Source organism: Microtus pennsylvanicus, chromosome 2 (genome assembly GCF_037038515.1).
Source record: "Microtus pennsylvanicus isolate mMicPen1 chromosome 2, mMicPen1.hap1, whole genome shotgun sequence".
NCBI lineage: Eukaryota > Metazoa > Chordata > Mammalia > Rodentia > Cricetidae > Microtus > Microtus pennsylvanicus.
In genome coordinates this window covers 58,759,798-58,780,109 of record NC_134580.1, presented here as the reverse complement: position 1 = coordinate 58,780,109, position 20,312 = coordinate 58,759,798, and the positions used below count along the sequence as shown (strand labels likewise).

Below are 20,312 nucleotides of genomic sequence, written 5' to 3'. Positions count from 1 at the left end.
ATTTTTAGGCCCTATGCAAGATGTCAGTTGGAATCCAAAGAACCTTGTCCTATTGTGACTGCGTACCTTTGGGGTTACTTCTGCCTCTCCTGCAGATTCCAGGAAGATTAATCATTGTGCTTTCCCACTGTGTTTGTATTTTGGAAAGAAGTGAGAGTCATATCATGGTAGTCAGCTTGATTTCTCTAAAACAAGAGTCCACCCTGTGGAAATGTGGTTTTGCTTTATATTTGTTGATATATTAATCAATATTTCTAACTATATTTATTTTTGAAGGAATAGTATTAAAATCGATTTATAAAATCTTGGAGCTTAAATTAGCCTAAGTAAAGAGCAATGATATTTGTTTTTGAGACAGGTTACCCTTATTTAATTCAAGCCGGCCTCAGATATACCATCATACTTCTTACCTAAATGAAGTTATTACATACTTGTTCTCATAGCTGATACGTTTCATTTTAATAAACTAAGCTTTTGAGAAAAAAAAGAGAAAATTACATGATTTTAGAATCTAGTCGTCAGTCTGAAATAATACTTATAAACAAAACTGGTACTGGTTCATCAATCTTGACTAATTCATACCATATAACCATGTATTTAATTAAAAATTAAAATTAACTATTATTTGTTAGAAGGAATCAATTCTTTGACTACAAACAAAACCATGTATCACAATTGTTAACCTGGTTGCATATGTGATCCAACATATGTATAAAGAAAACCTACAGTATTCTGCCAAACTTAAAAGACTATAAAACTGTGTAATTGTATCCAGAACTTATAAAACACCTTTTGAATATTTTATATGACTTTCTTAATTTACCCCCAATATAATTCTAAAATATGTGAATTACTATTGTTAGTTCAGTTTAATAGTCAAAGAGTCTGAGATTTTTAAAAAGTTCATTAACATGTTCAAGGTCATCCATTTACACAGTGAAGAATTAATCACTAACGTGGAAGCCAATGTATTGTGAGAGTTGACGATCAGAACCTTGGTGGTGAATAGCTTCTTAATATTCCCATTCCCACATGATAGGTGAATGCACATCCATGTCTAATAATTCTATGTGAAGAAAAATGTCAGCCGCAATTCAATTCAAGTGTTCTGATATGAAAGGATTTTAAGAATTTTATTTTATTTTCTCTCAAGACAAGTATTCACATTAGGATTCAGGAAGAATCATAAGGATGCTTCAGGTCAATGGTTGACTGAGGAGAATTGCGGAAGGGCTTGTGTTGGGACTGGTTCTGATTAGAGGCCCATAGTGAAGAACCTAAACTCAGACAGGTGCTTAAGATTAAGTTGTTTTTTTTTTTTTGTTTTTTTTAAACGTTCATTTTACCCAGTGGAACCTTCTAGAGACTGTCCTGAATAAACTGTTGCATTGCTAACAATTTTCCCTGGAAGTTTTACAGGATATTGCCAAAATTTCGCCATTTGGTGCATGGCCAGAAATTTCCCAGTTTTCTCTGATCTAAAAACATTTTGTTAGATCTTCTTGTGAGTCATCATCTTTCCCAGACATCAGATAGCTGAGTCAGTTAAAATGAAGTTAATTGCTATTTTTTCTTTGCTAATTAAATTATTGGATATGGAGGAGTTTATAGATTCTGAGCGAGGCGAGAGTTCAGATGCCATGGCCCAGATGCTGTAGTGCTTGCCTGAAGAGAAAATAAATATGATTCTAGTTCCTAAAATATCATTTCCAAATTATGTAAATGCCAACCCTTGCTAATGCAATCTCCCGCATTTCCTAGAGATCACTTAAAGTGCCCACAGAGGAACTTGAGAGAGAGCAGCACAGAGAGATCACCCCGAGAGAGTGGCTGCTCCCTTCACAACTGTTTACAACCTCTTTAAAATTAGCCAACGTTTCAACTCCTAAGGCATGCAGTTGTGGCAGTTGAACAATTCTGTAGCAAAAATATATAAATTTAACATACTTCAGTGTTCTATAGCTTTTTGACTTTCCTCCTAAAGTCCTCCCAGGTAGCTTTCTATATTTTGTTAGACAGGTAGATCATGGATCAGAAATGGCTACAGATTCACTGTGTACCTTCTTCGAAACAAAATACAATGCTGAGAAGCTAATTGTCACTTTAGCAACTTTAATGGTGGGAAGCATTTTTTATAACAATGCATGCGAAGTAAGTTTTGCAGAACTTTTATTTTTTTCAGTTACCCTAATAATAATCTTAGAAAGTATAAATCATCTTGCTAGGACAGTTTTCATAATTTACACAAGGTCACATGGCTTCAAGGGGGATAGATTCAACTCTCTCTTTGCATGTTGAAAGGCCATCTTGGGGGCTGAGGAGATGGTTCTGAGAAAGTGCTGGGCAAGCATTAGGGAGGAAAGCCCATAAATTTCTGTAATCCCAGCATACCGAAAATGGGATGGGCCACAGAGCAAGGAGAATCATGCAGAAGTGCTTAGACTTGCTAGCCAGGACCAAAGAGCACAGTGAGAGGAAGAAACAAGAGAGATCCCGCTTGAAGGATGTAGAAGGAGAGAACAGACTCCCACAAAAGCTCTACGACCTCCACGTATGTGCTAAGGAGTGCCTGTGCCCTTGCCCTAAAATAAATAAACAATTTTTTTAAAATGACGGCAAGATTGAAAACATAGGAGTTAAGGAAGATGGGCAGAGTGGAAAAAAGAGAGGGTTTGCTTTTGTAAGTGTTGATTAGGACTTGGTTGATGAAATTGTTGTTCAGAAAAAGCAGCTGTCTGTGTGTAAAAATGTGAAGTTAAAAAGCGCTTTCTAAATAAGAGATGCAGTCTGTTAATTCACAGAGCAGTTGTGGAGGTAGATCTGGCAACCTTATGGGTAATGGGAGATACTTTAGAGGTAGTAAAGGTACTCTTGGTCATGGTGCAATCTTTGGATAAAGAAGAGGCTATGACGGTCTAGACGTCAGAAGCCGAGGTAGTTATTGAGGTGGTGACGGTGGATATAATGGTTTGGAGGTGGTGGTGGCAGCTATGACGGTGATCCTGGTTACAGTAGTAGAGGAGACTATGGTGGCGGTGCACTAGGATCTGGAAACCACGGTGGTGAATAGGATGATAGAGGAGGAGGCTATAGTGGTGACAATGAAGGAGGAATTTTTGGTAGAAATAGCTATGGTCATGGTGGGAACTATAATGTCTTTGGAGATTATAAAGGACCACAGTAATCAGATTATGGACCCATGATGGGGGCAGTTTTGGTGGAAGAAGACCAGGCAGGCTTTAAAAACAGCAGGAAAGGGCTATAGTTCTCAGAAAGATACAACAAGGCCTTGCCAGGAAAGCTACAAGTTACCCAGAGACAGTCATTCAAAAAACATCAGAGAAACAGTAAAAATCAGTTGGAAGAAACAATGACCCATAGTGAAATATGTCACTGCAGCTTAAACAGAAAACCCTTCTTCTCAGGAATGTCATGCTCAACAGTTTGCAAAAAGCAGTTATTGACTAATGCGGTATAGCGCCTACTAGATGTGCAGTTTTTTTTTCGGTTGTACCTCTTTTTCTTTTCATTTCATCAGCTATATTGCCTTGTAAAATGTGGTGATGGTACCAGGAATAAAAAAAAAATTAAGCATCTTTTTTTAACTTTTCAAAAACAAAACTAAATACGCTGTAGAAAATTTTGCCATTTATTCTGAGTATAACTGTCTCAATAGGTACAAGAATATTAATAGATTGTGTTTATTCTTAACATGAACTGACAAGGACTTTGGGCAATGTGTACAAACAGCTAGGTGATTGACCTGATTGAAGCAAAAAGGGCATAGAGCAGAACTCATTATTAAAACTATTTTCATCACTACATGCTATTCCTAAATTGCAATATAAGAGCCATATGCATTTGTGATATTCTTATAATATGTCATTATGGATGCAGTATGTTGATTTCATATATGTATACAGTGTGGACTGGCTACTTCTACCAAGTAACATTACCTCACATTCCTGCGGTTTTTTTGTTGTTATTGTATTTGTTTATTTGCGTGTATTTTGTGGATGAAACATTCAAAGTCTACTCTCAGCCATCTTCAAGTATTGTTGCTAACTGCAGTCTCCCTGTTGTAGAACAGATCATTTCAATTTATTCCTCGTGGGAGGTTTCCAGCAAGAAAATTATGCCTGTCCTGGCAGCAGTGAGAACTGAGCACAGCTGGAGCAAGAACACGTCTGAATTATTTGCTAAGACGTGGTGGCCGTTGTAAGAACACCACGGTGCATTTGATGAATCCAGAAGAATCTGCTTCCAACAGTTCTATTCCCAGGAGTTTGTTGTAATTCTGATCATCATTCAAAATTTTCCTAGCACCGATTTAGTAAAAAATAAAGTCTTTAAAAACAAGTACACTTGGCTGTTGTTGTATCCTGCCCCAACAGAAAGACTTTTCTGTCTTCGGAACCAATGCACACATTGAACGTTAGTCTTCACGGTGTTCAGTTAAAAATCGTGTATGTTCTTTATTTTCCCAACACGTTCTTCCACACAGATATTTTTTAAAGAATGTAAATGTCTACCTGATAGACATTACTGGAGTAAGATTTAGGGAGTTGTTTGACTCATGATAATCTCCATGGTAAGGAGAGGATGAAGATTATCATGGATCAGGGGTAGTCTATTCACAAAGCAGAAACATTAAAATCATGATTCCAAAGACTAACAAGATCACATTGCTTCTTGGTCAAACTCCTTTAGCGCTTCTCACCTGGAATGAAGCTCAAGCCCAGAACACTGAGGAGGCTATGCCATATGGTGGATCCTGGCTTCAATTGTCAGTGTGCTTGACTTTGGTCAAACAATCAATGCCACCGTCACATATGAAGTTTCCTTACCTAATTACTCTCTCCCTGCTAGTTTTCCCAACTTTATTTCTTAATGAATTTGATGCAATTGATCACCCAGTGACCTTCCCTAGTTTGCCTCCTCATCCTCTATGCTTTTGCTTTGGGTCTTAAACTGAAATGTTCTATTAATAGTTGTTCTTTTTGTTGCCTGAAAATAGATAATCAACTTTTTTATTTGCTGACTAAATCTCTTAAAATAAAAAATTTCAAACTCTAGGAATGAGAGATTACATCAACCTTAAGTTATTCTTAACTTAGGGCAGTATCTAATATTTAAAATTATTAATTTGACTCTTCACTACACAAACATTAAATAAATAAACTTTTCCAAGGTGACATGTAGGTTGACCTCATCCTCACCTGCAACTTGTTCTGCTGTCTCAACCTCATATTTGAGGCCTAAGGGGAAAAGGAATGATTAACATCCTACTTTAAAGTTAATCTTTTGTTTTGTTTTTTGGCCAAATTTGAATCAAGCTTTAGTTAAATACTGGCCAGGAGGAGGCAATCTAGTCAGGTCCACCCCTGGGTTTCCAGGAAATAAAAATGAGTCACATTTTGAAGAGACTTAAAAAGGCAAAACCCAGAACTCATTGCATTTCTCATCAGATCCAATCAAAAGCAAGCATTCATCCTGTCTTATTTCCTGCTTACATACTGCCCCCTACGTTCGATCAATCACATCCAGTGTAAACAAACTTGTTTAGGGAGGTAAAACCATGTGGTTTGTTATTTCCCAAGAATACAGCTCCCAGCATTCCAAGAATGGCTGTCCTTGGACAGGTGGGGCTTACAGGTAAACTCTGGCTCTTACATTCCCCCTTAAGTTGGTTCAAAACACACCTACATATGCACTAGTATTCAAGAGTTCCTTATGGCACTAATGAAATTGTTGTTGGCCTTTTAGAGATGTGTGTTTTGGGTATGTGTGCATATATGCATTATGCGTATGTGTGTGTTCTTGCATATATACAGACATACACATGTGTACACATGCATGACCATGTACATACATCCATGTGGAAGCTCAAAATTAATACTGAGTATTTTTCTTCTTTTGCTTTCCATTTTATTTATGAGATCCATGGATGAGTAGTTGCAGCTAGACTAGTTAGCCAGCTTTTCCCCAGAGATCCTTATCTCTGCCTCTCAAGTACTGGAGTTACAGGTGGTTGGGTGGCTGGGTTTCTTCCTTTCTTTCTTTCGTTCTTTCGTTCTTTTTCTTAAGACAACTCTGCTTGTCCTGGAACTCACTTTGTAGACCAGGCTGGCCTCAAATTTACAGGATCTGCCTGCTTCTGTGTCCCGAGTGCTGGGATTAAAGGCATGTGCCATCAAGGCCCAGCGTGGCTGGCCTTCTTTACTTGGGTTCTGGAATAAAAGATTTGTACTTATGCTCAAGTGGCAAGTACTTTATCCCCTAAGCTATCTTCCCAGCCCTTGGATGCACGTGTCACGATGCAACTCCTCTGAAAATTTTATTTCTGCATGAGGTCTTCTACCAGTCTTGCCATGCTTATTAGTCATCTTTGGGGCTCACAGATGTCAAAGAGGACATGACAACTCTAAGGTATGGGTGAGGGGAGAGTTTTTGTCATAGATATGATGGAGAGTGCAGTCAGGGGTATTAGGAAGAGTCCATAACAAACAAAGTATAATACTAAACATGACCAGCAGGTTGGACTGGGGCTTGGGGGAAGCGAGAAGGTGGGAGACTGAGAAAAGAGGACCAAGATAGGAAGATAAGAGAGAAGGGGTCAAGGCTGAAAGGACAGAGTCATATAGAAATGAGAAGCTTGAGGAAGGGAAACTGAGGAGCTGGAGAAGTTTAGAATGGGGGTGGGAAGATGAGAAGCAAGATGCCTCTACTCATAGACTTTGTAACAGGTGTTTGTGATGCTGACAGAGCCAGAAGGCTGCATACACTTTGGAATGCTACTAGGCCCCACAGTTAACTATTTGTCCTGAATTTCTTTTGGACCTGGCAATAAGTGCATATGGACCCATTGATGAAGATGACACAATCAGTTGTGCCTTTTACCTTTTAATTTCGAAGCCCCACACCACTGTGTTAGAGTAGCAATTCTTACCCCTTTCTTGTTTGAGCCTTTTTGTCTTCTCTGAGAATCAGGTTCCAATGTTTTTCAGGAAAGAGATTAATTGTCCTTAAGCAAACAGAAACTGGGAAACATGCCTTAGCATCCCACTGACAAGGTAGAAAAGATGAACGATCTATCTGGGTGCTCCATACAGTCCACGGTACCTCCCTCAGCACTCTCACGTGACAGGATTATGGGTAAGGCATTAGTAGTGTAGAAACAGAAAGTCCTCATGGGAGTTCTCTTATGAACATGCCATTCAATTTTATGTTCTCGTGACTAGCAATGAACTGGGGATTTGACACCGTGGTGTCCCAACTGGATTGCTCATTTCTCGTAAGAAAATGCTTACTTTGTTTTTATGCATGGTGCCACTGCAACATTTCCCACTCAGTAGGGGCTTTATAAATATTGACTGGTTGAAAATCGGAATTTCAAGTGTCATAACTTTGGGGTTATTGGCTTCTTAGAATTGCCTTTGTGAACTACAAATGCAGCTAAAATTGGATCTCTACCCAAAGCATTTCCATGGAGATGCTGGCCTATGCTACAGAGAAAATCCTTAAGATGGAAATTATCCCGTTTTATAGCTTCAAGTATTATTATTTAAGGGCAATAAATAGTGGTTAATAACGGAGAAGTCTTAAGTTTCAGGCATGTTTTGAGAGACTCAGCCTACTAATACAATTAAGTGTAGGTCAAGAAATGTTATTTGTTTTGGTCATAGACCCTGAATTTCCAAGAGAAACACACATATCATGGCCGTGGTAATGGCTTTGTGGTTCGACTCCTGCCTCCTTACATGTGGGAAGTGACTTTGAGATGAGCATAATAACTATTTTAGAGCTGGAGCCTCATTTTCAACATCACAGATATGTGTGACATCCTGGAACTGATTTCAAATACATAACAAAGATTATTTTTAAAGAGCCTTGATGAAATATCACTAGTTTTAAGGAAATTTATTGTGAGATCTCATTTTATATCATTAGAATATTAAATCTAACAGAAGAAATTGAAGGAGTAGATGGTACCAAACTCTGGAGGGCTATGTTTGCCATTCTGAGACAACCTACTTAATATTCAATGTTGCTTGGAGACTCCCAAAGGGAAGAAGTATGTATCCCATTTCTTATGACTGACTTTCATAGTGATGGGAAGATGAAATTGAGAAGCATAGATTAGGATTATACTAGTTTTTTAGGCATAGGATATATGGGTAAACAAATTTTTAAAAAGTTTTTTTTTGTCAAAAAAAAAAAAAAAAAAGGCCTCCCTGCCCCGAGATTGTTTCCAGAAAAGTGTGCAGACTGCGTGGTAGGTAGCAAAAGATATGGAGCCATGAAGACACGAAAGGAGAGTTCTATTGCTCAAGAATCAACAAAACCATTCTGAAAAAGGAGCAAGAGGTGGGGAGTCAGTGGCAGAAACAAGGAGAAGGATCTGGAAGAAACTCTATAAGCATAAATCCTGACTACATTATCACAAAGTATCATGCAAATATCACATCATATCGTCACGTAGCATAGTGTAGCATAGCATATTGAAATAGAGACAGCAGAGTTCTCATTTGTGTTCTTAGTTTTATTGATAAAATAATTTAGAAATGGTCTCAGACAGAAGCTCAAAGACAATTTTCTTAGCATTTAGGAGGAAAACAACAGGAAAGGCAAGCTACTGGTCTTAGAAACTGCTGGTGGAGGGAGAGGGGAGTAAAAGAAGAGAGAAAGTCATTCCTTTTGAATTGAATTCTTAAAAGGCTGGTCTGCTTATCAGTGAAAGTCAGCAAGTCAGCATGGAGGTCAGAGTGAGGGGAGCTTCAAAGAGAAGGAGACACAGCACAGAGTGTCAGAGCAAGCAAGCCAGCTTCTCAAGCAAAAGAGATAGAAAGACAGAGAAAGAAGATGTATGCTCCTGAGTTAGAACTCGGAACAGGGGACAGAATTAGTAGTGTTTCAGGAGAGAGACTTCATCAGCATCAAAGATGGGCTTAAAGGAAGGGTAAGCTCATTATCTCGTTAAGGGACTAATTATGTCTTCTATCTCCTTCTCACATCCTCAGGTGAATCAGCTTTCCAATGCTGTGGTCCTCCGGCCAGATGATTGACAGGCCCGTCTGTATTGAAGAAGGAGACAATTGTATGTAATGAAATTTTTGGAGATTAGAATTTCATGTATCCAAGCAAAGCCCTCAGACTGCCAGTTATTCATATGATAATTTAAACCTTAGGGAGCAATTGGAGGCTTTCTCTTTCATGTTTATTTACCCAGAGAAACGCTGGAGGGATGTCCCAAAGGGGACTATGAGGGATAAAAGCAGCCTCAATGGTTTCCAAAGCTATTCTCTGTAACAGTATCATCATATATAGCATACGTAAGAAATACAGTCATAAATGAAACATGCAAACATCCAGAGACAGCAAAAAATCAGGTAAGCAGCACACACGGAAAGTTCAGTAGTGTTCAGATACAGATGACAAGGGAAGAAGAATATTCTCCTCAGTGAACCATGCCTTACAGAAATTGAACTTGCATTAAGAATGTGACAATTAATTAGCAAAATTTGTCCTTTCCTGAATGATGGTTACTGATAAATAAGTTTTATACCCTGTTAGGCACTCCTATGGGTATTTAACAATATTGCTAAGAACTGGAGGCAGAGACAGAAACTGGTTAAGTCAGTTTTTGGGAAAAGGAGCCAGGAAGTCAACAGTTCTAATTCTTGTCCTTGGTCACAAGCCAGAAATGTCCTTGGTTCTATCATGGACAGAAACCAAAACGCCAGAATGAGCTCTGATTTCCTGTAATCTCCCACTTTTAAATGAACACCCCCCCCGCACCCCTGCCTAGAAGCTATGTTTGAGGGTGTGACTGAAACCCGAATCCAGACCCCAGTCCCTCGGGTGAAATTTTGGAATTAGATCTCAGGATTTTTATGGTAGAGATGAGTTGTGTCCTTTTCCCAAATTCATTTCTTAAATAGTTTTAAGTTCTTAACTGTTTTTCAAGATTTGGCTTTTCAGTTTTATTTGTGGAGTGACCAGGGTCTGTGGGTATGTGTTTGTGAGGGCAGACATCTGTGACGGACAGAAGAGGGCACTGAATTCTCTGGAGGTGGGGTAATAAGCAGTTTAGAAAACTAGACCAAGATTCAGAGCCCTGGTGGCCAATGGAGACGGACCCTCCTAGCTACAAAGAAAAACATAACAGCTGACCTTCCTTAGACCTTCTGTCTTTGGGTAGAGGCATGGCATTCGGATGTACTTCAAAAATTGAAACAGTACATAGCATTTTCTTTTGTATTTTTTTTTCTAATTCCATCCGCCAATCACCTGTCCGGAAAGCACCTAATTGGATGCTGATTCAGCTGAGGACATGTTGAAACAAAGAGAGGAGTAAGCAGCCCCATAAGGCAATAGTTCTCCACCAGCCATCCCTGCCCCTTGGGGTATTGAATGACCTTTTCACAGGGGTTGCCTAAGATCAGTTAGGAAGGAGTGATGAAGTAATGTTATGGTTGGGAGTCACCAAAACATGAAGAACCTTGTTAAAGGATGGCAGGAAGGTTGAGAGCCACTGCCTCATGGAGACAACGTTTCCACCCTTCTCAGAGAGCTCCCCTCATGTAGCCTCCGTAGAGAAGCTGTGTGGCACAGATAAGCTGGCCTGTTTTTTCCTGAGTTCTTTCGAACTCAGAAACTTAACATTTCCTTTTCCTTCTTTCTATTGCCTTTTCTTTTGGACGCTGGCCTGACACCCAGGCTTGCTCTCTCTGACACTCGGAGCTCTCTCACGTTCTGTGAAGTGCTCCCCTCCCCTCCATGCCGTTCCTTGCTGACTTCTATTGCTAGACAGACCTACGTTCCTGGACTCTTAACTTGAAATGTTTGCTTTCTCCCTTCCTACTCTCCATATCCCTTGGCAGCTGCTGAAATTTTTGCACCTGGCCTGGTCTATTTTTCTTTCAAACTCTAATAAAATCATGCCCAAGCATCTTCCTGAGTCTATTTTAAAATTATTTTGTTAAGGAGACTATTAGCAGCAGAAAGGAACCCTGACTACCCAGTAAGAAAGATTATGGTCTCACAGACATGAGAATGAGGCCACTGTGGTGCAAGGAGATTAGTGCAAGAGAAATAATGTTTCATAAAATGTGTAGGAGTTTTGCAACGGTCCCTAGCAGGTATGGGTATAGGGCAGAAAGCAGAATGTACTTCAGGTAACAGGGCCCAGATCCACAATAAAAACAGGGAAAGTGTTTGTGATTGAGGAATCCCACTTGCATTGGTGCAGCTTTCAGACCCATACCCAAAATGGCAGACACCCACGGATAGAGAATAGGCGACTTCCACAGTATCTGAGGTAATATTGGCTGCTGAAGATGAGACCCTAAATTACAGTTTTGAAAGCAGAACATTTAAGAATCCCAAAATAAAGTCATTCTACATCACATATTATATAGGCTTTTTGCTATATACGCTAATACACTTCCCTGATTCTGGTTTAGATAAGTTTATAGACAATATATTTAAATCTATAGAGAATATTTCTGACTATTTAACTGTAGGCTGATGTTCATATCTAATGAGGTTTATGTAAAATTACGTTAGGTCAGGTGTACAATTTTCTTTTAAAGACTTTGTGCAATAGAATACATGCTTTAGGAAATGAACAGGATGTTTCTGCACATAAGGAATGATGTGGTAAGACTTATAATCCAGTCGTGAATTGATATGACATGGTGAACTGATAAGGGTGTTTTATGACTGGTCATGCTCTTTATTTGGAAGACTGAAGCTGTTTTATCAAGGCTAGCTTGTAAGCTAGAAGACATAAAATACTAAAAGCACCAAAATGTCAGTTCAGCATTGTTGTAGATGATAAAATTTCTTTTGAGCACAGAATATAAAAGGCTGGGTTAGACAGCAAGCGACTAAAGAATTCTGCTACATGTCACTGACAGGAGCCTCTCTTCTCCTCGCCTCCCCTCACCACCTTTCTCCCCACCTTCCCATCCCACCTCTCCAGGCTCCCTGTCTTCTGACCTCTCTCACTCTGTTCTTTATCCCTCTCTTTCCTCCTCCTAAGCACACTCATTCTTCCATATACCCTCTTATTCCATCCTCACCCCTCCTTCCCTCCTTTCTCTCCTCATTCTCTCCATGCCCCCTCACTCCCCTCTACACCTTCATCTCTCCTCTCCTAGCTCCTCCTTTTTCTTCTCTCCATTGTTTTCCCTTTCCTTTCCTGGGATCCTTTCTTTGTCCTGTCCTCTTTTAGCTGAGGATTGAACCCAGAACTTTGCGCATACCAGGAAAGCCATCGATGGAGAAGCTATGGCCCCCAGGCAGCACTTTTATTTCTTTATGGGTAAAATGCATGTGTCCTATATAGGTTTGTGAAATCCTAAATAAACTACATTTAGCATTGCCCCTGATGCTGTGCCAGGGTGTGGATTTTAGGATCAATGTTTCTGAATGCCTCTTTCTGTAAAAAACAAAAAGAAAGAAAGAAAGAAAGAAAGAAAGAAAGAAAGAAAGAAAGAAAGAAAGAAAAACATTTATTGCATTGATATGGAAGTTCAAATTTTCTAATCTGCATATTAAAGAAGTAGAAAAAGAGAACAGATAAAACAGATTAAAACAGTATGTACTTAACCCTATATATCAAGAACTAACAAAATATGAAATTAATAATGCAAAAATAGATGAACATATCTTTTAAAAATCTATGTACCCTTATACATGTGGAGTACATTTTCTATCTCTTTTCACGTTGGATCAACAATATTTTAAGGGCCAAATATGGCAGCAGAAATGGCCAGTGTAAGGTGCAAGTCCCAAGCTAACTGATCTCCTAGCATCACGATTCAGTAGCATCACTACTCAGTATACAATCACGTCCTTCATCCTTTAACCTGATGTCAGAATCATGATGCCCTTGGTTTACTTGCTCTGTGGGTGAATTTCTATGTGGACACCCAGTCCTTCCTCTCCCCTGGTGTTCTCACCTTATATAACTTCAAAGTGCATGTGCTAGATAGATTCAGCTCCTACATCTGGCCTCTGAACATAGATTTAAAGGACCTGTGCAACTAGATCAAACTCATTAAGATAATCTATCCAAACAGTAGCCATGAAGTGATTTCCAACAAGAATGCAAGGCCTGAAATCTATAGCCCTAGGAAATAAATTCTTCCAACAGAGAACTTGGAAGAAGATCCTGAGTTCTAAAGAACACAGGCTGATGATACTGATTTCAGATGTGTCAGACACTTAACAGAAAGTCAATGCATTAACACAAAGCAGTATCAAAGTTTGAAGTAATTTTGCTAAAATGTTTCTTGGAAAATATTGTTTTTATGTTGGGAAACAATACTATATCTGGAAACACTTAAAGACAAATAAATGTTTACCACTGAAATAATAATGGTAAAACCAGTTTGAGTTTGCATTAATTTGAAGCCTGAGTTCTATACTTTAAAGGATTGAATGTATTGTGGGTAGGAACAGTTATGGACAGCAGAAAGGACCAAGAGGCAGGGTCAGGCATGCCAAAACTGCAGAATCTGCACAGGGACCAAAGTGAAGGTCATTGTCCTCATCCAGGACTGAAGAATTTGCTACATTTTAAATTAGGGAACATTTAATTCCTTAAATGTTTAAATTTAAATTGAGGGAACATTTTATACAAATACCATGACTCTTTTAATACTTAAATATTCCCAGGCTACAAGTATGGAAGCGACTTGTCACAAGGGAGAGTAGTGTGATAAACTGTCCTAATTCACATCCTTCTCGGGGACTTTCTGACTCCCCAAGGCCACATTCAAAACTGACCGAGGAAAGGTCATCTTCCTTCTCTTCTACTGCAATTCAGAGTGGGCACGAATTCTTGTCTCAGTTATCTCTAGCATGAGTCTGGAAGAACAGATGTGAGAAAACTCAATAAAGGGATGCCTAACAGCAAGTGAAATGGATTTAATACAATTCACAACTGGTTCTGAGATGATTGCTTTGGCACCTGCCTCTTCCCTCTGTCTTCAGACTGTCTGGTTCTCTGAGACCATTTTTATTGAGAAACTTTCTCCTATCAGACAAGAATAGTCTTTACAGTTGTCAGGAATACAACCAGACAGAAGTAGAATCTCATATACCGAAAAACAAGCAGCTTTTCTTTGGGAGGAAATAATGCCATTATGGATTTCAAATGAGAAAATAAATGATGTATTAATTACTAATTTTTCAAAACATGAAATTTTTTTCTATAGTATTTTACATATATATATACATATATATATGGCAACATATTATTTTCAAAATACAAAAATGCATTAGTAATTGGGGCTCAAGAAGCAAAGCAAACAAAACCTGAGAGAGCATTTAGAATATACCCACAATTTTTTTATGGGGGGAGGGAAGAGGCAGGGTATTTATCTACAAAATGTCATGTATAGGTTGAAGCCCATTTATTGAGACACTATTTAGCACTCCAAGCTTTCCCTGTTCCAGGTGTGCTTATAAGAAAGGAAGGAAGGAAGGAAGAGGTGTGGGGACGGGGGGGGGGGGAGGAGGGGAGGTAAAGAACCACAGCCTTTTCAGTAAACGCCCCTACTATGTAGAGGGAAATGTCTGGGTCACCGAAAGCTTTGCTCCTAGGCTAATCTTGACACAGATTTTCTCAGAGATAGTGGATGGCATTTACTGGTCTCTATGTGCACCAGGTGCATTCTGCAAGGGGCTCACCCCTGCCCTTTCCAAGAGACTTTATAAAGGCCATTTCGGCCTAACTGAGACCACAATGGGGACTTTTGTCTTTATATAACAATGGAAATTTCTATATCTCCCCTCTTTACCTTACCATCCCAAGAAATGTCAGTATAGCTTGGGGTTTGATATTTTAGAGTCAGAGGTAGAAAAAGAGACTGAGTCAGATGGCTGCTCTCTGACTGATAAGCGTTTATTTTTTCCATTTTGTTTTGTTGATTTTTTTTATCATGAACATCATCGCTATACAATCCTGCTATACTAGGATCCAGGGCTTACTCACAGTTACTTTCCTTCATGTTAAAAAAAATAAAAAAGAACTGTTTTAATTCTGAGGAAATGAAGTCCACATGATTCTCATTAGCACATAAATATTCTGATGTCCGTTTTACATGAACTCTTTGATGTTTAGGGGAAAACATGTGTCTTTATGATCTTTTCCTTAAAGTTTAGAAGGAATTTTTTTAATATAAACTCGGGGTGGGATGCATGACTTGGTAGACCGTTTTGAGATCATGTTGTTTTATACATTTTTCAATTGTCCATTCATTTCTACTTAACTGACCATTATTTATCACCAAGTATTTTGAAGGTATTTTTACCAAACAGACAGGAAGACAGATGCAGACAATGCAGACAGACAGACACACACACACACACACACACACACACACACACACACACATCCAAGAACAAGAACTCAAATATTTTCCCATCTCTAACAGAAAAAAAGGAACACAGAAAATAACTGGGTATTTCAACATTTAACTGGGTCGAAGAAAATCTCAGATACAATTCTAGGTTTTAGTAGCACAAAAACTAAGCAAATTTGTAATTGAAGTAACCAAGTCACCTCTTAAGAGAACAAGGATATCAACAATTGATCAGAACAAAACTGTGGAAATTCTGTAATTTAAGTGCTTAGTTAGTGTTCAGTTTAGTTACTGCGAAGAGACACCAGGACCAAGGAAGCCCTTATAGGAGAAAGGATTTAATTTGGGGCTCGTTGCCTAAAAATTTTAGGAGGTTTCAACCTGATCACCATGGCAGGAAGTAGCAGCCATGGGACCAGAGCAGTGGTTGAATTTTTTATTTTGATTCACAGCCGTGTTTCCTAGTTCTTTCTGAAAAGTTCCACTAACTGGCACCAAGCAGGCAAACTCTTAAGCAATGCCATTCCCATCTTTAAAAAAGAAAGAAAGAAAGAAAGAAAGAAAGAAAGAAAGAAAGAAAGAAAGAAAGAAAGAAAGAACAAAAGCAGACTAAGCAGAAATGAATGTGGTAGGAGAGCAGGAACAAGATGAATCCAGGCATTTATTAATGGATGTCTTGTGCTTCACAGATTTTTCTTTTAAGTAAATAAATCGAAGGGTTTTGGCAGCGCAGTTTTTACTTTCTTTCTTGGTGTTATTTTTGAAACCTCAGTGTTTCAATCATTTTAATTATTACTCTGTCATAGTGATATGTGGTCAGTAATTTTTGATGTTAATGTTCTGTTAAGAGGCACCATGAACCACACACAGAGAAGACAGTGATGTTAGTGTATGAATGTTCTGTGTGTTCTACACGCTCTGTTGATGAATCCATCCTTAGGTTTGCCCTCTTTCTCTAGGCTTCTTATTACTGGAGGCAGAACCATGTGGAAATGAGACTTAGCAATATCTCAGGGTAAATAGACTTTGAGTGATCATATGTAAGAAGAGTTCATAGTATTTCAATCAAAGCTAGAAATACCCACGTTTATTGAGGAAGGATACAGAGACCTGAGAATGCCCAAGAGTTAGGCCTCTGGTGTCAAACATTTAGCCAAGCTGTAAATGCAGAGGAAAAGTCCTTGAAGGAAGAAGAAAAGCTGAACACACAGATGACAAGAAAGCTGAGCAGTCTCGTTGCTGCAGGTCAAACCACCCACTGTGTTCTCATAAGCAAAGTGTCTACTAGGAGAAGAACCTGAATTCTTTATTTCTACAAAGGCTAAGAAAGATAAGAAATTTTCGCAAGGAAAATCTGAAGGTGACTAAGTTGACTTTTTTGATCTTTGAGGAGGTAAGACATGTTTTTTTTTTCATTTTCTTTTTTTTTATTGATTTTTATTGAGCTCTACATTTTTCTCTGCTCCTCTCTGCCTCTCCCTTCCCCTTCACCCCTCTCTCAAGGTCCCCATGCTCCCAATTTACTAAGTAGATCTTTTCTTTTTCCACTTCCCATGTAGATTAGATCCATGTATGTCTCTCTTAGAATCTTCATTGTTGTCTAGTTTCTCTGGGATTGTGATTTGTAGGCTGTTTTTTTTTTTTTTACTTTATGTTTAAAAACCACTTATGAGTGAGTACATGTGATAATTGTCTTTCTGGGTCTGGGTTACCTCATTCAAAATGTTTTCTAGCTCCATCCATTTGTCAGCAAATTTCAATATGTCATTTTTTTCTGTGGTGTAGTACTCCATTGTGTAAATGTACCACATTATCCTTATCCATTCTTTGGTGGAGGGGCATTTATATAGTTTTCAGGTTCTGGCTATGACAGACAATGAGATGAAGCAAGTCCTGGTGGGGTATCATCAGCAAACTATTCCAAAAGTTCTACCTGAGATCAGTAGGTTGGACAGCACAGTAGGTTTCCAATGTGAATACAATATGATGGGAAAAAAAAATGAAGAAGCAGTTAACACCTAATTTTAAAGCTTTTGGGGTCAGTTTAACACCCTTGGCTGAGGCTATGGTAGCTGGCAATTTTATGCCAACTTTAGGTGATTTGTCATTCTGAAAATGTTCGTTCTCATAAAAAGTATTCTCTACCTTCCCTGCTTGAATGCTCTAAATGGAACATCAGAGTCCAGATGATAGCACATCTGTTTGTAGATGATGGCTGAAAATCTCCATCTCACTGTAGAGACCTCCAGTTTAGCCAAGAGAATGGCTTTCAAAGTGTCAATGACCATTGGCAATGCATCTGCCCACCTAAGAGTTCATAGGGAGATGTGTGATGAAATCATTGCTGTCTTCATGCCTGCTCACACAGCGTATGTTCTGCAGCCTGTGGGACCAGAAGGGATTTTGACTTCCAATCCGTATTCTTTAAATAAGCCACACAAGGCTACAGTGATTTGTCTGATACATTTAGACCAAATAAATCGAAGATCTGGAAGGAGTCAGCCACCATGCTTAGCAAAATTATTCTTGGCTCATGAAACGAGGGCAATACCGTAACACAAAGGGGGAGGGGATGTGGGAAGGTTATTTCCAAGCCTTGTGGATAAGATGGGAGGGCTTAAGACTGTTGTGTAGAAAGTGATTCAGGTGTTAGTCACACCTACAATTGGGAGTCGGAGCTGAGCAGGAGATTGAACTGCTGGAACCTCAAGCCAACATAGAGAGGATAGAGGGTTACTTCTAGAAGAGGAAAGAATCTCTTCTTCCTGGAGATGGCGGTGGACATTCTTGAAGTGATAATGAAGCATCTGCAATTATATCACCCCAGTTGATTCCAGAGGTGTGGCTGTGGTTATGATTGAAATTCGGATCTTGATAATATACTATCAAACACCATTACATGCTACAGAGAACTCTTTCAGGAGAAGGAAAATAAATGGATTCAAATATAGCACTGTCTTCTTTTAAACAACAGATATCCCATCTTCCAGCAAACACAACAGGGATTAGTTGGCTGCTATGAGCATCACCGTGAGAGCCTCCACTAACAAGGTTATGATCCACTGAGATCTCAGCTGATTGTGAACACTCTTTAACCAATGAAGTATTCCTGAAGTTATATCCATTGCGTTTACAACAATATGGCAGTCTGATGTTATCTCAGAAATACTTAATTATACAGTGTAGTATAAATGGAACATATGTACCCAGAAACAACAGCAACAAAACTCTGTTGCTCATTTTACTGTGACATTCTCTTTATTGTGGTAATAAACCACCAGACTCACAATAACTCCAGGGCATACTCAGTAAGGAGGTTGGGATAATTAAGGTGGACTTCAAAGAGGAGAAAAGGTTTTATGGGTATTCACATTCACAGACAGAAATGTTATAAGCTGAATTACACACAGATGCCATAAAGTCACTTCATTACTTATATGATAGACTGAAACTTTCAAGTTAAATGTCGGTATTATTCCATAATTATTATTTATCATTATTATCACCATTATTATTTTTATATTGACCTTCATTCTCATTCTCTCTCTGTTTCTCTCTGTGTGTCTCTGTCTCTCTCTCTTTGTCTGTGTGTGTGTGTGCATGTGTGTGTGTGCATTCAGGACATGACATGGATGTGAACATCAAATTTAATCTTTTCCTCCTACCATGGGACAGGATCTCTGTTTTCTACTCTACACGCTATGCTGCTCAGCTCTTAAGCTTCTGGAAAGACTCCTGAATCTGCCTCTTATTTTCTGGTAGGAAGTCTGAGATTATAGACAATTATGCTATCCATCTGACTTTTATGTGTATTTTAGAGAGTCAAACCCAAGTCCTTACATTTGTGTAGCAAACTCTTCAGACAGTTATCTGTCTTCCCGGCACTAAGAGGTTTTTTTTTTTTTTATTTTACTTTAATTTCTGGCCTGAAAACCCATCCAAGCACATCTCATTTTAAAAGCTGTCATCACCTCCTATTCCTTATTCCTGTACCTCCCGGTTTCCTTCTACTCACAACCACCTTCTTAGAAACACAACTTAACCTAAAGATTCTCAGATATTAATGCCTTTGAGCCCTTTGAGCATGTTGTTAAATGTATTCAGTTCTGTACGTTGGGACCCAACGTACAGATGTTCTGTATTTCTCTCAGGTTCCCAGTCAACTCTTTCTACCTTAGAAATTAAGAGAGATACTGATGTTTTTTTCCTCATGGCCATATTTTCACTTATCCATTATTATTACTGTCATGGGTTCTGAAGTTGAATCTCTACCTTTCTAATGCTGCTCTCAAAAGTTACCAATGGCTTTTTGAATGATAAAAACAATGGACACTGTGCACCCGACTACCATACTGCTCCCTCTGTGGTACATCCCTCATTTGGGCAAATGCACTCAACAGCATCTATGGTCCAATTGCTCCATGTCCTTTTTCCTGTCTAGTCATTTCCCACCTTGTTTTCGATCCTTTGCTTGCCTGCTCCTCTGAATTCCTCATGCGAGTGTTCCATCCAGTTAGTTCTCTTTCACTCTGTAGTGAAAGTTTTCTCTTTCGCAAACAAGTGAGATGCAATAGCTTGTTTGATTTCAGTTTTTCATAGAAATCTCCTTATTATGTTCCTTTCAATGAACCCAAGGGCAGGTGCTTAGCGAGTAACTGATGAAATAATGGTCCGAGGAAAAGGAAGAAAATGTTAACCTTGACTACATTAGAAGAGCCAAGGCAACAGTAAAATAGGCATCAGTGGGATTTTTCACCCTAAGGCTGGCCTTAAACAAATAATAACAACAAACATATGAGGGACAATGATTACAGGGTTGGGGAGACAGCCCAGTGGGTAAACGCTTGATATGGAACCATGAGGATCTGATTTTAGATTCCCTAGACTCCACATAAAAACAGGCATGGTGGCTGCTAATAACAGCCTTTCTGTGCT

The 20,312-nt window shown here is 38.9% G+C and overlaps 1 long non-coding RNA gene across 1 annotated transcript in view; it reads left to right on the top strand.

Annotated features, from left to right (window-relative positions):
- The window catches only part of LOC142843557 (uncharacterized), a 106,714-nt gene that overhangs the window by 47,318 nt on the left and 39,084 nt on the right, over positions 1-20,312 (top strand). The window contains exon 2 of the long non-coding RNA XR_012909655.1: positions 9,021-9,097. This is a non-coding gene — a long non-coding RNA (uncharacterized LOC142843557). The remainder of the gene's footprint in view (positions 1-9,020; positions 9,098-20,312) is intronic.